The sequence below is a fragment of the Lissotriton vulgaris genome, chromosome 3_1 (genome assembly GCF_964263255.1).
Source record: "Lissotriton vulgaris chromosome 3_1, aLisVul1.2, whole genome shotgun sequence".
Classification (NCBI taxonomy): Eukaryota; Metazoa; Chordata; class Amphibia; order Caudata; family Salamandridae; genus Lissotriton; species Lissotriton vulgaris.
The window spans coordinates 1,753,926,170-1,753,943,143 of NC_141689.1; positions in this window are offsets into that span (position 1 = coordinate 1,753,926,170).

A 16,974-nucleotide genomic window follows, 5' to 3' on the forward strand; every position below is an offset into this window, starting at 1 on the left:
CAAGCGCAAAACCAAGCAGACACTCACCAAAAACCGGAAGGCAGCTATGCAGACTGGAGGTGGGAGTCCTGCGCCACAGAAAGAGCTGAACGATATGGAGGAAATGTTGTCCACAGTCATCAGTGGGGAGACGGTGGCAGGAGTTGGGAGATGGGACACTGCTCAACATGACCGGACACAACAGCACCAGGGTGAGTAACGACCAGGGACTGGGGGACGGGGGAGATGGGCACAATGGCACACATGCAAAATAAAGTATAGCACATCTGCGGACTACCATGCCCCAGACCACCAACTCCCACAAAGCGACCAATGTACCCAAGTATGCAACATCTCAGCACTGTATAAGCACGGAAGTCAAAGGCAAACTGCATGAAAGGGATAAGGGGCAGCAAAATCAGAGCTGCAGGGGCCACTCCCCCAAAATGCAGCACACACACATAACATGCAGAGCACATCAACACTGACAACAATGTGGTACAAACTGCTACACGTCCACAACAGAACACAGGATACAACTGTTGCCACTTGCGTGTAGATACTGGCTAATCACATTTGGCATTGCAGGGAAATGTGAATTGATAATGTACTAAATACAAACACACACATGTCTGTTGTCGAAATGTCCACTGTCCCCACTCAAATAGGCAGCTTCTCCCAAACAGCCACAATGTACAGAGTCATGCCGTCTGTATGAAAACATGTACAATGCGAACACATACATGTTGACACATTGTTAAACTGCATCTTCCCTTCACATTGCAGAGAGAGAATCAACACCTCCTTCAGAGAAGCCCGACCCACTCTCTTCTCTGATGATGAAGAGGACCACCACAGTTTCGACACCGATGCCCCCCAACAGCTCATGGAGAGCCTATGCAGCCCACTTCCAGGAGCTGGGCAGCCCAGCAGCTACAAGGAGTCCCCACCCCTGCACAGACCACACAGCCCACAGCACCCACCACCATGACTGCCTCCCAGGACCCCCACAAAGAATACATGGCATTCCAACTCTGTTTGTTAGGGTGCCAGGAGCAGCTGGCTGAACAGGTGCGGTGGACTTTGACCACATGGCAGACAAACTAGATGCCATACTGTGGAAATATACCTTTTTAGGGGTACACTGGTGCAGGGTCTCCCTTTTGTCCACGGGTTCAAAAACCAACAAAGTAGAGATCAGCACTGAAGTAGGAATAATTAACAAGTTTATTAATCACTCATGAGTGGGACCACATCCACACATCAATCTCAAGTGTTGGAGAAGGTAGTACACTGGCTTCACAAACAAGTGCCCTTTAAATACAGGTTTTGTGCAGTGTAAGCATGTGAACAGAAATAGGGAGTACAAGTTTTAGAAATAGTTACCAGCAAACATGGGCAGATAAATAACCACTTGGTCAGCAAAGTGGGAGGGTCAGCAGGAGTTCTTATAGCAGCAGTAAATGACTTACAGTGCTGGCAGCTACAAACTCTCAGCACGTACATTGCTTTTAGGTGAGTCAGGAAGTCAACTAAAATAGATAGCACAGGCAGAAAAAGACAAAAGACTTATGAAGGAAATGTAAATGGACACCACAACCAAAATGACTGCAGGTTATGCCAAGTAAAATATTACATGTTTTCCACAGATGGCCCTTTTGGCATAAGCTAAGACATTTTCTCATGCCTTAAAAGGGGTATGGTAAATGTTATGCATATCAATTAGCATCAAGTTGCTGACTTCTTTTACTATATTCTTCCATTTGTAAAGCAGTCCCTTTTGCTTGTGGGTCCCCATCCTCATCGGGGTAACAGGCTTTGTTCATTAGTGGCATGTAGAAGTTTGAACTAAGCTGTGCATGAGCCATTGTGAGAGAATGGCAGTGGTGACAACGGGATTCCTTTTATGTTCTGATGAGGAGTAATCTTGCCACAAACCCAACAGTTAGTAGCATAGCTTAGTTGGTGTGTCTGATGCAACATTTGAAGAAATTAATTGTTTCTCAGATTTTGCCGGTATCCCTGTTCATGTTGCGGCAAATCAAAATGATGGTGGTCTTTTGCAGCAAGTGATGTAACAGTAATGTTAGGTAAGGAGGCTCCAGAATTACTTCTTCCACTACCCACATTACAGTAGCGATGATGACAACAGTCAAAGTTAGACCAAGGATGCAGATTGTACAGCCGTTGCACATTGTTGCAGCAATCTCCTTCTTCTTAGGCAAGCTTATTTTCATCAGCAAACAACAAAATAGATTATGTCCTAAGATGCTGGGCATGTGTTGGTTTCTTCACTAACGTTGAGATGAGTAGTCACTAATAGGCTACCCCCCATTTGTAGTCAGTCTTTAACCACCCAGGACAGTGGCTCAAACAGTCTCTTTTCTGTGATGAAAAGTCTTTCTTCCTGGATCAAAGTAGGTATCTAGATGTACTAGGGATAGCGTGGTCAGGGAAGACTTCCTCAGGTCCTTCAGGTGCAGCAGCTCGCCCTTTCTGGGTAATCAGAATGTTGTGGTGATCTGTCAACGCAGCTGGGCTTATGAGGGCATGCAGCATGGAATCGCCAGGCCGCAGATTGTGGCCTACACTCTGCGACCTGTCTGGAAGAACTTCCTGTACTTGCTGATAAATAGAATACAAACTGACAGCTAACTAGGAAAATAGTTTCTCATCAACACATGGGGTATATCATGTATAGGGAGAGGCTTAGGGACCCGTCAAATATTCATGGGCCTCCCAAAGACTATTTTATGTGGTGTAAGGCCAAACTTATATTGATCTGATGGAAAGCAGAGTTAGGGACAGTGCGTCATGCCATTTCAAAGACGTGGAAGCCTGTAATTTAGCAAATTTCAATTTTAGGGTGGAGTTGTAATGCTCCACCAGGCCTGCTGACTGTGGGTGAAAAGCTGCGTGAAATTTCTGCTTAATCCCCAACCCATTAATGACATATTCAAAAACTTGCCCAATGAAATGAGGTCCGTTATCCATTTGCAGGACCTCAAAAGGTGCAGTTGGTGTATCAAACCCTCCTGTTGGAGTTTGTGTACACACACTTTCCCGGATTATACTGGAGACAGAGCAGACAAGACTGGACTATCTTTTTAGCAGTGCCGGCAATATCAGGATGACTCCAAACTTGCATAAGTTGTTTTGCTTTTGAGGATTCACCAAAATGTGCCAGCACATATGCCATGTGAATCAAGGGATATAAGTAGGCTGTGGGTAACTTCCATTTGGTCATATCTTTATTCCTCCAATAGCCCTCATCATCCAGTGCTCCCTCCTTAGACCATTGGTCTAGTTCATCAGCTATAGCAGATTGTTGCATGTCCAGCACCTCTTGCCTGGCATCATGCCAATGTACAGCTTATGACTTCACTACATACATGGAGGTGGTACTTCGCTGCATTGCGGTCTCACGGGCTGTGTGATCCGCAAATACATTTACCTGCTCCTATTTTATTAGTTACTTTCTTGTGTACACTACATTTAACAATTACTACTTTCTTAGGATAGGTTAGGGCAATGAGAAGATTATGCACTAATTCTCTATGCACTATGTCCCTTGTGAGGTGAGGAAACCCCTTTCTTTCCATAAACGACCAAAATGATGTGCCACCCTGAATGCGTACTGGTTGTCGGTAAAATATTGACAAGTAAGTCTGTACTAAGCTCACATGCTCTTGTTAGTGAGTGTAGTCTGGAGTTCCTAATACTGGTGGAAAACAAAGAGCTTGGTGTGATTGCTAGAAGGCATTCTGGCACTCAGCAGTCCATGGGAGGGGCAAAAAAGAACTAACAAGGGGTTAATAATGTGTAATAAACTGCCTATAAAAAGAAGTGAGGCCAATAGTGCACAAACATCCTTCTGAGTACGGGGCACGGGAGTATCTAGAATAGTATGAATGCGGTCTGGTGTGAGTGCACATCCCTCCTTAGATAGGAGGTGACCTAAATAGGTGACCTGCTGTCTACGAAATTGTATTGATGGGAGGCAAGCAATGATAACAATAGCAGTGTTCCTTCTTTATACTAGGTAAGGACGCCAGAGCTTCATCCTCATTGATATGACAGGATCTCTCAATCATTGAATATTTGTCATTCAAAATAACACGCACACCTAACGGAGAACAACGTATTGTGGCACGAAAATATTTAAGCATAGGGATACCCACAATGTTGTCCGGTGTGGTAGGGGAGAGCAAAATTGGGCATGCTGCATTACATTTATCAAGTCTGAATTCAAGTGGCTGTGAAAGTGGGCTAGGTGTAGGTGTCCCATCGAATCCTATCAATGTTATCATTGTGCCGGACAGGGAGCCCTAGGAACCATTTTTAGACAGGGCACTACGGGTAGCCCCTGTATCAACCAGTAACCAATCAGTAAATCCCAAGACGTTTGCATCAACATAAGGACCCATTTAATCTACTGGTACCTCAACTGGTTCCTCACCCCATCCTAGGTATCCCTCTGTGTAATCAGAGCCTGCAAGGACCTCATCAGAATAATCAGACATTTGGTATTGATTTCGTCTATCAAAAGTATTAGAGTACTTTGGTCCTTGTTCAACTGTTTCAAATCTGGGGCGAGCTCCTGTACCTTGCCTGGTTCCTAAACTCCCTGGGCGTCTTCTCACACTACCCCATCCCCGTTGGTACTGCTGACTTTGCAAAAGAGGGCACTAAGAACGTCAATGCCTAGTCTCCTTACAATAAGCACACTGATCAGGGGATACATTTGCTCAAGGGAGAGGGGGTGCTCCAGGTGTACACATTGCACATCCTATATCCTGAGGCGGAAGCCGGGAGAAACGCTCGACAAAACGTTTAAAATTTGAATGTGATACTGTGTTTTCACTTGCCTAAATCTCGTCTCCCTGGGCACTTTTCCTTTGTAATCACGTACTGGGCATCCCCGCACTGCGGATCTAAGCGCCGCCGCGGGTTAAAAACTTCTTGCCCCGCAATTACCCCAGAGCCCACAGGCCTCACCCACTGCCGCGAGGCCACGCCCCCTCTCCTCTATAACAATGTGCCTTTCTCGGACGTGCAGCGGATGAGTGCAGCGGGCGCGCCGTCTGCGCGCCAAAGGCAAGCCCGTCTGCACCCGTCCGCGCCAGGAAGGGTCTAGGGACTAGGCAGAATGGCAAAAATCTTAGCTATTGCTCCATGGAACTTCGCTCTTTACAACACTCTCGCCTTCCTAGCCTGGACCCTGCCACACGATCCTGCCTAACGGCCATTAACATCTGCCTCCTCCAGCCAGGCCAGGCCTCCCCTGACAAAATAGCCCTTGGCTCTCACTACACTAGGAAAACCCTGATATCCAAAGACCTCACGCTCCAAAGTCTATACTTGAACACGCGGTCTATGGTAAAACACCAACTGGACATTTTTCTACTCCTTAATTCAGACAGACCGGATATGTTATTTATCACCGAAACTTGGCTTACCCAAGACTCCCTACCGGATGTCCTTGCCGCTCTCCCGGCAGATTATTACATACTGTCAGTGAATAGAGAATCAGGAAAGCAAGGGGGTGGCGTTGCTGCCATTATCCACAAAGATTATAAGTTTATTACATTACCTTCTCTAGACCTACCGGATACAGAAAACCTTTTAATTAAAACTGATACAGACAAGGGAACCATGGTGTTGGCATTGGTCTATCGCCCCCCCAAGGTCATGCCCACCTTCCCGGTCTCCCTGAGCAAGCAAATGGCTGGCCTAGTTGTCAATTATGACAAGGTAATGCTGATCGGAGACTTAAACTACTGGTTTAATGACCCAGTGGCAGGCCCCCAGGCCATCGAACTCTCTGAGCTCCTCCTCCATTTGGATTTCTCTCAATCAATCCTGACCCCCACCCACGAAAAAGGACCCATCCTGGACCAAATCTAGTCCCATAATGTTCCTCTGTCTATCCCGACGGCAACCCCAGGCATTTGGTCTGATCACTATTTAATCCAATTTTCCTGCACTCAACACGGCCTTTCGAAGGCCTCTATCCCAGTGGGAGGGGTAGTAAAGAAATGGAGATCGCTAAACAATGAAGATTTCTTGTCTTCCTTGTCAAACTCAATCCCAGAACCTACTCACGATATTAATCTCATGGAAAAAAATCTCTCTGACTGGCTCCTGGCAGCCTGTAATGAGCATGTTCCACTCTCAAAATTCTCCCTTGCCCATCGTATGGATGCTCATAGGTGGTTTACGGCAGATCTAAAGAATCAAAAATTGGAACTGCGTCAATATGAGAGGAAATGGAGACATGGGTACTCTGATGTGGACAGAGTGTCATACACGACTGCCCGCAGGAACTATAAGAACTCCATTTTAACCACTAAGGCAGCATTTTTCTCTGAGAAAATCTTGAATGCGCACAATAAATTAAGAGACATTTTTAGGGTGGTGAAAAATCTCTGCAACGATGTAAGAACTCCCCCCCCCCAAGCTCCAACGCAAGGGCTCTGTAATCAGCTCAATAATTTCTTCATGGATAAGATAGCCACCATAAAAGAAAGTATTCCGGAAAGGCCTAGTAAGGTAGCTATTGAAGACATCTGTAGAAACCCATCTGAGTTCGAGGTTTTTCCTCCGATTGATCAGCCTAGTGGAACTGATGAATCGTGTGAAGTCCGGTTCACCTAATGATTGCTGCCCCCCTTACGTCCTAAGAGACGTTTTCTCAGCACTCCCGCTAGGCATACTCCCCTCTTGAATGAGTCCCTAGCACAAGGAAGGGTCCCCATCACGTTTAAAAATGCAACGTTGGTCCCGTTAATTAAAAAACCGGGGGCGGAACCGGCTAATCTTTCTAATTACCTGCCCATATCCCTTCTTCCATTTGGAGCAAAGATCTTGGAAGCCCATGTGGCAAGCTGCATCTCCAACTTCATCGAAACATCGGATTATCTGGAGCCCAACCAAGCCGGCTTCCGCCAGGCGCACTCAACCGAAGCCGTGATTCTCGCAGTTCTGGACACTCTGAGGTCCAACGCCGACAGGGGTATACATCAGGCTTTGGTTCTCCTGGACCTGTCGGCAGCGTTCGACACAATGGATCATACCATCTTATTACACCGTGTCGAACAGGCTGGTCTGCGAGGCTCAGCTCTCAGTTGGGTGAAATCATTCCTGAGCAATCGGACCCAGGCAGTTAAACTTGGGAACTTTACCGCGCCCAAATTGTTTACTACCTGTGGTGTCCCGCAAGGTTCGTCATTGTCCCCCCTCCTGTTCAATCTATATCTTAAACCCCTTTTGCATTCTTTAAAGAACAGGAGGGTAACTATCCATAACTATGCTGATGACCTGCAGCTAATTTTCCCACTGAACTCTACTGACTCTGCAGTGGTTTTCCAGGCGACCATGCTGCACATTCAATGGTTGATGGAGTTGAACCACCTAAAACTCAATCCAGGGAAGGCCGAGTTAGTACTCCCGGGCAAAATTTCGATCAGCTGGGGCCCCCACTACTGGCCGCCAACAATGGGTTCTCTTCCCTCCAGCCTCTCTCACGGTGAAAAGCCTTAGGATCACCATTAACTCTGATCTCTCTCTGAAAGGCCAGGTGGGAGCTGTGATTTCCTCCAGCTTCCTTCAAATGCGCAAAATCAGAAAAATTGCTCATTTACTCACTCACTCTGCTTTCATTCAAGTGGTACTCGCCCTGGTCTTGTCCTGATTAGACTTCTCTAATTCTATTTACTTAGGCCTCCCCTTGTTTTTGTCTAAACGCTTGCAAATTGTGCAAAACCAAGCTGCTAGATTGATCTTCAAGCACCGCGGTGGGAGCCCGGCGAAACCATTGCTGGCTACTCTCCACTGGTTACCCATAGCCCAACGGGTAATATTTAAAGTAGGATGTCTGGCCTTTAAGGCCCTTCACGGGAAAAGCCCCATGTTCATTAATAACCTAATCATCAAGCATGAGCCTACCCGCAATCTTTGTTCTGCCCATCTGTCCCTTCTTACCCTACCCTCCTTCAAACAGAAGCGCCAGGGCGGGTGTCGATTTGCTTTTCTTGCCCCAAAGGTGTGGAATTCTTTCCCTCTGTCGCTCAGGAAAAGTACTAATCTTATGGAGTTTCGGGGAGCCTTGAAGACCTGGCTATTCAAGCAAGCTTCGGGATAGGTCAACTGCTTTTCAATCTTTCCTCACTGCTAGCGCCATGAAACCCCAGGGTGCCCGTGCGCTTAAAAAGTTTAGAATAACATAACATCCGCTTTTTCCACCTCCCCGAAATGGTGGACCATATACTTGAGCCAACATAACGTTTGTCTTTTAATTCTTTTAACCTTCTTATCCTCCCTGCCTTTCGCTTCCTGTTCCTGTCGCTCACAATATTGAGCCCTGGTTAAAAGGGTAACTGGGGAAAACGTGGTCCAAGAACTCTCGCTGGACTTTAAGTGACTAGCTATTTCCAGTAACATATTAGCGACAAATTTATCTACAAACAAATGCTTACCCGTATCATTGGCTAATGACTGACCTCTAAAATCATGGAATGTTTCCTCAAACCTTGAAAAAAAGCCAGAAACGGACTCATCCATTTTCTGTTTCCAGGACGCTAACGTAGTCCAATCTATTTTCTTAGAGGGTATGAGACTCTTTAACTTAGTCACAATAGCTTTAGGAAGATCTAATATCTCCTTCTAAAGTTTCTGCGCAAGATCCCTTTCCGTATCTATTTGTTTTAAATGTTACCAGGTATCACCATATACTACATTGTTATCTATTTTACGTATTGTTCTCCATATATCTGGATGCAAATTAAGCCCAAAGACCATATCAATATCTGGCAAGGTCATAGTTTAGGAGCGAATGGCTATTTCCACCTCCTCATAGCAGGTGGCAGCATTTTTCCAGGGGTCGGGCAAAGCAGCTTTAAGAGCCATCACATCAGCTGTACTCGAAGAAGTTTAAACCCAAATATGTATCAAATTCACTGAAAAAACCATAGGTTTCAGATATGTTATAGTTAGGAATTAGCATTTAATAAACCTTTGAAATTTACTGAAAAAACCATAGGTTTCAGACATGTTATAGTTAGGAATTAGCATTTAAAAAACCTTAGAAATTCACTGAAAAAAACATAGGTTTTAGGGGTGTTATAGTTAGCTGGACATTTCACTCGTACAAAACCATTGAAAGTCCTCCGTTACAGTTAGTTCTGCTAACTATAACTCGGTATTTGGGCCCTGATATATATTTCCTGATTAAAATATTTATGGATTTCAAGACAGGGTCTCGTACTTTAAGCGGCAGCACATGAAATAAACAGTTAAACCTAGGGTTACCACCATTTTCACTCTGCCCCAGAGGTACAATTGAAGCTTTTCCCATTTGACAAAGGAGCATATTCTCAAGGAGTTATAGCCGAGTTAACGGCACTTTATCGCAGCCAAAGTCGCGATAAATGTATTGCCCCATTCACAAGCTGGTGCTAATAGCCCATATCACCAGTTTACGTGCGACAGCAGCCGCAAAAAACATCGACACAGATGACCCACGCAACTATCGCCAATTAAATGCAGAGTAGGCATTCCCGTGCCAAAAGCCGCGACAACACCACTCCGCAACATTCTCAATGAATGGCCAGATCGGCGATAAGAACCCAAAACAGGCGATAAGGCACGTTAGAAGCAGGAAACTAATACTTGCTCTGACCTGGTCTAAAGTCGGACTACAGCCTGCATCACAAAAAGGAGCCCAGGCCAGAGCCCCACCTGAAGGGCAACAGAATGAACAGATGCCATGGAGGCTGCCTCCATGGCATCTATTCATTCTGTTGCCCTTCAGGTGTGGCTCTGGCCTGGGCTCCCTTTTGTGATGCAGGCTGTAGTCCGACTTTAGACCAGGTCAGAGCAGGTATTAGTTTCCTGCTGCTTACGTGCCTTATCGCCTGTTTTGGGTTCTTATTAACCCTGGGCGTAGTGTGCGTAGTGGGGCTACGCGAAGCTACGCAAAGTGGGCGAGAAACTACGCCCACCTATGCACTTCGCGTAGCCCCACTACGCGCCGCATGCCCCCCTCCCCTACATAGCTAATTTAATTAAATGGGCAAAGATAAATAAATAAAATACACTTACCTTGTCCGCTGCGTCCCGGGGCTCCCTCTGCTCGTTCACAGCGCCGTCTTCTAACCAATGCGCATGCGCGGGCGGCCCCGCATGTGCATTTCTCACGAGAAATGCGCATGCGCGGCCACCCACGCATGCGCATTGGTTAGAAGACGGTGCCGTGAACGACCAGAGGGAGCCCCGGGACGCCGCGGACAAGGTAAGTGTATTTTATTTATTTATCTTTTCCCATTTAATTAAATTAGCTATGTTCAGGAGGGCGGGTGGGAGGCTGGTGGCGGGCAACTTCGCTACGCCCAAGGAGTGGGCGTAGTGTTTCCTGCTTCGCCTACTTTGCAAAGGGCGAAGTAGGCAACACTACACCCACTTCGTGGGCGTAGCAAAGTTGCCCGCCCAGGGTTAGTTCTTATTGCCGATCTGGCCATTCATTAAGAATGTTGCGGTGGTGTTGTCGTGGCTTTGGCACGGGAACGCCAACTCTGCATCTCATTGGCGATAGTTGCGGGGGTCATCTGTGTCGATGTTTTTTGTGGCTGCTATCGCACGTAAACTGGTGATATGGGCTGTTAGCACCTGCTTGTGAATGGGGCAATACATTTATCGCCACTTTGGCTGCGATAAAGTGCCATTAACTCGCCGATAACTCCTTGAGAATATGCTCCTTTGTCAAATGGGAAAAGCTTCAATTGTACCTCTGGGGCACAGTGAAAATGGTGGTAACCCTAGGTTTAACTGTTTATTTCATGTGCTGCCGCTTAAAGTACGAGACCCTGTCTTGAAATCCATACATTTTTTAATCAGGACATATATATTAGAGCCCAAATACCAATAAGATTTGTCATAACACGAATGTATGCTACGATCTGGTCGGGGGTCTTGATACTTCCTCACATGACACATATTACATTGCTCACTCCACCTCTCGCAGCAAGCATACTGCTTCATCACCACCTTGCGACACCAGATTGGGACCTGATAGAACGCCCCCTGCAACGAGAAACAACCAGATGCATCGCTCTCTTCAAAGATACCAAATTCGTGAGTCACCTGGGTAACCGCTTACTGAGAGCAAGAGATGTGGGCGAGAAAGCACAAAACTCTCAGGGAAGAGGGACACCTACACTCCGAAGCCTCCCTCTAGAACAACGCTGTCTCCGGGATAAGTATCAAACTCGTCTTATAGAAATGGATCCAAAAGGAATCCACACTGTTGATCCGGTGTGCTCTGAAAACACCTTGAAATCATGCGCAACAATGATGGGTAAATTTGGTCTAAATAGAAACCAATTATAGCAACACTTACAATTACTGTGCTGGCTAATGCTGAAGCTAGAACACCTATCACGACATGAGATTCCCTTTTCATTACATATCTACTTGGTGAAAATGGGTCACGGTAAAAGAAACTGATCTTATGACAAAAGATTTTTTGACATCTACAGAACGCCTCCTCAGACGTAACTGGTATTCGAGGCTACAAAAACAATCTCTGTGGAAGATTGGGCTGATTTAATGTCCCTATATGACAAGGCTCTCGGGGAAGCTCACCTGGGACTGGACTCCCTGCAAGCTACACAGGGCGAAAATGTCACCCATATGCTGGAAGCCCCAACAGGACACAGAAGACAGCATTCACAATCGCTTAAACATATATAGTGCGCTTTACAAATACATAACATAACAATCCTAATATTATCACTTAGAAATTGTTGTTGCTTTGTATTACCACCTTTTCTGCACTGCACGAGCACTTTATTATCAGCACATCGGCACATTCTGTTTCTGAGAAATATATATATGTTTTATGTATTCATACTTATAACAACATATATTGTTTGATTTAAATAGGCAATATGTCGTTGAGTCTGGTTGCCCTTATTTAATGTATTCGATATGAAACGGCTGGGAGTAAAGATTAATGCACTCAACAATTGTGTGAATGTTTTTGAAGTTATTTCGACGGAACCACGGGGCATATTAACAACAACCGGCGCAAAATATCACTATGAGCGAGTAGTGCGATTTCAATTATCGACGACTATCGCTGGATTTTATCTTCCGGGTAGTGCGTTATTAACAACGCTTATCACCCAGGCGATAAAAATCCAGCGATAGCCGGCGAAATGCGGGAATATCTTTGGAAATCCAGCGATATTTCTGCAGCGATAGGGAATTACTTGTAAATAGCCCATGGTGGTTGTAGCCTGAGATTCTATCCCCATTACACATATAGCTAAGTCTGAATTTCAGCAGACGTTAACTTTCAGCGATAACCGCGGTAAGCGCAGGTTTTGACATTGCTATGTGTGTCAGGGCAGGCCTTGTAAATACCACGATGTGCAGTTAGCGACTTATTCCCTGTGATTTTACTCGGGAACGCCTACTTTGCATTTCATTAGAGATGCGAGCAAAACCAGTGCTACGACAAGGAAACACGCGCTAGCATGTCCTTGCTGATACTGCAATGCCATTATCGCCACTTTTCGGCAAAAAACTTCCGCTAAAGCGGCAATAATGGGCTTGTTAATATGCCCAGCAGGGTAAAATGTTAAAGTATGGTGACGAACACCGTGGTTAAACGTGGTGAACCTCTCTTGACACGTTTAAACCACGGTGTTCGTCACCATACTTATCCCCTGATGAAGAGTCTCTTGACTCAAAATGCATTGGAATCATCCAAGGGATAACAGACGCAATGTGTTGAAATCTGAGATGCATGGTAAACTGAAATGAACATTCATATATGACAAGTATCATTATGATGAGTTACTGATCAATAAACAGAATTATTCTTGGAATCCAAAACAGTACGAATTCATTCGTGGAATTTCTTTAATTTCTAGAAGGTCTTCTCGCCCATTTACTGAGTGCAACAGAGAGACAATAAGTACCCTTACTCAGTGTGATATACATTTTGGATTTACTCCTTGCAGGTCAGAGGGAGATACCTCTGTGCACCCAAGAAGTTCCGTTTTTTGTAAACAAGTAAAAAACTGATTTACTAATGTGCCTCACTACCGTTATTTTTTATGTCTGGTTAATATGCCCCACATGTTTTTATACTGATTGTTTACCCATGCTCTGAGGAACACGGCGTCTCCTCATTTGACGCAACGCTGACCCGCACAGACCAAGATTCTGAACAGGCGAAGTACTAGAATAGTGCGCGCCACTCTTATGGCGGTCGAGCCCGTCCCCTCCCCCATTGGCCTGCAGTGGGGGTTACGGTGGGGTGAACTGGACGCACTTCAGTGCTTCCGGTTCACACGAGCAAACAACAGCACGCAACAGCACGAGCACACAACAGCAGGGACAGACCAGTTTAGACCAGTTTAGACTGGCAAAGGCCCCCTGGGACAAGGGATGGCCGTATGTAAAACAAGTAAAAGAGGGGAATTAGGCCATAAGATGGGCCGGGCAACAACGTGTGATGAAAGTCTTGTGACTGATGAAAATGTTTAGTCTGAGGCTTTAAATTCAGGAGGGGGAGTCCCTGCGACCTAATGAAAAACCATGGAAAACTGCATGGATTGGCATGCAAATGCTGCATTTTCGTTTGTTACCTCATTTCTCAACATGCCTCCATTCATCCTGTATTATGCTAAATAAACAAAGGCATATAAAAATATTAAAAAAGCACATTCATTAGCTGCATTAGTATGCGATAATTTCTCAAAAGAATACTGTGACAGTTCTGCTTACATTCATGTAAATGCATCCGTAATTTGTCATGTTATTTCATTTGCATGCTCCCGGGGGATTTTATTTGCCCATCCAAGTCACAATCAGTCCTTTTCTCACTCAATTTTTCAGGTGCGCCCCAAAAGGGCTTCTTTGAATTCCTCACTATCATCCAGATTGTATACATTTCCAAATCGTGACTCTTTTCCCACATGGAAATGATTAGTTCAATAGCGATGTCCTTCAGAGTGCTGCCTATCCACACAAGAACTTGTGAGGCGATTTACACAGTGACGATGACAGGCGTTCAACTGTGTCTTATCTAGTATTACAGAGTTAAAAGGAACAGAAAGTGATGAACACAACGTTTCACAAGGTGAAGGTTAGGCCATGCCAAAATCTTCCCATTCTGAATGATACGAAGGACTCGAAATAAACTTTCCTTATTCTAAAAAGTGGTGAGTGGAATACTTGGTCATTTCTCTGGCCGCATTCGAGTTCATTGCTGGTTTTCCCACGATGCTCCTCCAGACAAGTGTCAGCCATAAGAAAATCAGAATTGGCTTTGCTGCAATAGGAATCTTGCAGTCCCAGCTGCCAGACCGCCTCCAGACAGTAATACAAGCAACCCGGACTGGTGTAGGCCCTATAGACAACAATCAGTGAGATTCATATAGTCTTATGGCACAGGATCCAATTCTGGGCATACCCATCACACGAAGGGTGTTCCCTATAGAGAAATAAATGTTATGGTTGACATTCTTGAATTATTCTCAGCCACTGGTAGTCGATTGGGCCACCCTTGTTGTGACTTAAGTGTTTCCATATCTTTTCCGTACCTCCACCTTCCCTACTGGTCAGTCATGGTGAGTGCTGGAGTGCTTGGTGATGAGTGGAATGCGGAATGCTTGGTGATGTCATAGAATGCATGGGTGCCTGGTGAAGATGCTGAGTGTCAGTTAGAGTGTGCCGGCTGAGCAGCAGGGAGGCTGCTTCTGGTGGGGCTATCAGCTATCTAAATGATATCTGTTATCATCTACTTACTTACCTGGAACTTACCTTGTAACTAAGCTTAAATAAATCATCTATAGAATATACACCTCGGCTAATGGACTTTGTGATACAGCATCCTTCTAGAAGAGAACGCAGGGTAACCAAGCAATCCCATCCCAGTTTTGCTTTTGTAGGTCTTCCTCAATGAGGTGAAGCCTCGTTACTATGGTACAGTTAGCATGAAACCTATTTGCAGGAATACCAGTTGCACTCAGTTCATCCCACTTAAAAAAAAAACAAGTGACCAACGTGTTTATCTCAGCCACTGGTAATCAATTGGGTCACGTTGAAGTCTATCCTTTTATTGCCCACAATGTCACCCAGGACCGACAAACTGAATATGAGACTTGCTTTTTCTCCCTTAGGATCAGACCATCCAAAACTGTCAGGCCAGGCCCCATGTAGAACGGAACTCACGAAACACACGAGGAACAGAAGTATACCAGGACTGGCCTTGTTGGGCCTCATCACTGAGGTACAGCTTGAGTCCTGTGGGTCAAAAAACACAGGGCCCATGTCTCAGCATACATGTTGCAGTTAGGTTGTCCCAATTAGACACACACATGAGTAATTGGTGGACGACTTGACTTAAGCTTAGCAAGTTATACCTAGCTCAAAGGTAAAACACATGTTAGGTAAATTCCTGTTCAGAGCGGAAGTGGCCTGGCAGTGTAGACTGGACAATTCTTTCTTTTTCAGAAACGTGCTTTGTGTGCCATAGAACCCAAGAGCCATCTGGCTGTTGAGAGCCAACCAGGTCGAAACCGGTGTAGGTTTGCCTGTGTTCCTGCTTTGAGGAGATGGAGTCTGGCTGTTTAGGCTGGTTCATTTACTTTGGGAGCACAGCCAAGACTTATTTGCATTTGGTTCTCGCCATCTGAAGTGGTGCAGTAAGCACAACACTGGACTGCAACTGAAACTAAGTGGATGCCAGTTGCTGCAAGTTTTGCAAATATTACACTCGTCTTCTTTGGCTGTTTTAATGTGATGTCCCGAGTGTGTGGTATGCCCAGACATGGGGTCCTAGTTCAGAGCGTCATAAGATCCGAGATGCACCTCACTGATGACGCCCAACAAGGCTCATACCAGTCTGGGGTTGTTCATGTTCGCATTCAGTGGATGTGGCTTAGCAGTTTGGGTTACACTACACGTATTGGTGCATGACCAACACAGACTTGTTTATGATTGGTCCTTTTCTGGAGTGACTCAGTGGGCAAAACGCCAACAGACTGAAATGTGCTTTCAGTGAATGCTAGTGGCTGAGACATTTGAAAAATTCCACCTTGCATCTTTTGTTGTTTCAATGGGTGAGTTCAGATTGTATTGATGTTTGCTACGACTTTCATTCATAGAATTTGTGGGGAAAATAACAAAAGGTCCGTCTACACCTGCATTTATGTGTAGATATTTAGCTGTATTCCCTACTAAGGAATACAGCCGTGTAAGCCTAATATTTAGGCATCCACAGAATGAGTTTGCTGATCTCTTTTAGCCACATGAGAAACATGTTATTCTTCACAATCACATATTTGTCTTAAGTCGTTGTCCAGCGAGGAATAGGAGGACATTTTAAAATATTTCCTCTTCCTCCATTGACCAGAACTGCACACCTCATACAACATATTTACTTCCATGCAGACCCCAAGTATTCAGAAAGTCAGATGACACATAGTGGCAGTAGAATCATCTCTCTTAGTGGCACCTCCTGATTCAAGTGGAATCAGAGGAAATGAAGCAGAAGGTAGATTGCTTCAGAGATGCTTTGGCAAGTCTCCCATCCACGATCCCACTTCAAATAGAAGTCCACACATTTATGATGTCAACTTCACACATAGTACATCTGGAAAACAAATAGCTTAAAAAAAGGGTAGGGTCTACATGTCATGTTTGACCATGTGGTCTTGCTGTGGCACAACTTGCTATACTGCATTTACTCATGAATAAGGGCTATTCACAGTCATCTTGGGGTTTGGCTGTCCCAGGACATTCGGCAAAACACCATTACGCAAAACAGAAGGAGGTTGTCACTTTGTACAGGGCAGTGTAGAGTCAAGGTGGCATTTGGGATTACATTTGCCAACTGCAGCAACTTTCAAAAATATACTAGGCTGGCCAGTCTGTCATCTGAACTGAGGTGAAGCATCAGCTAGAATATGTCCTCCTCCTTAA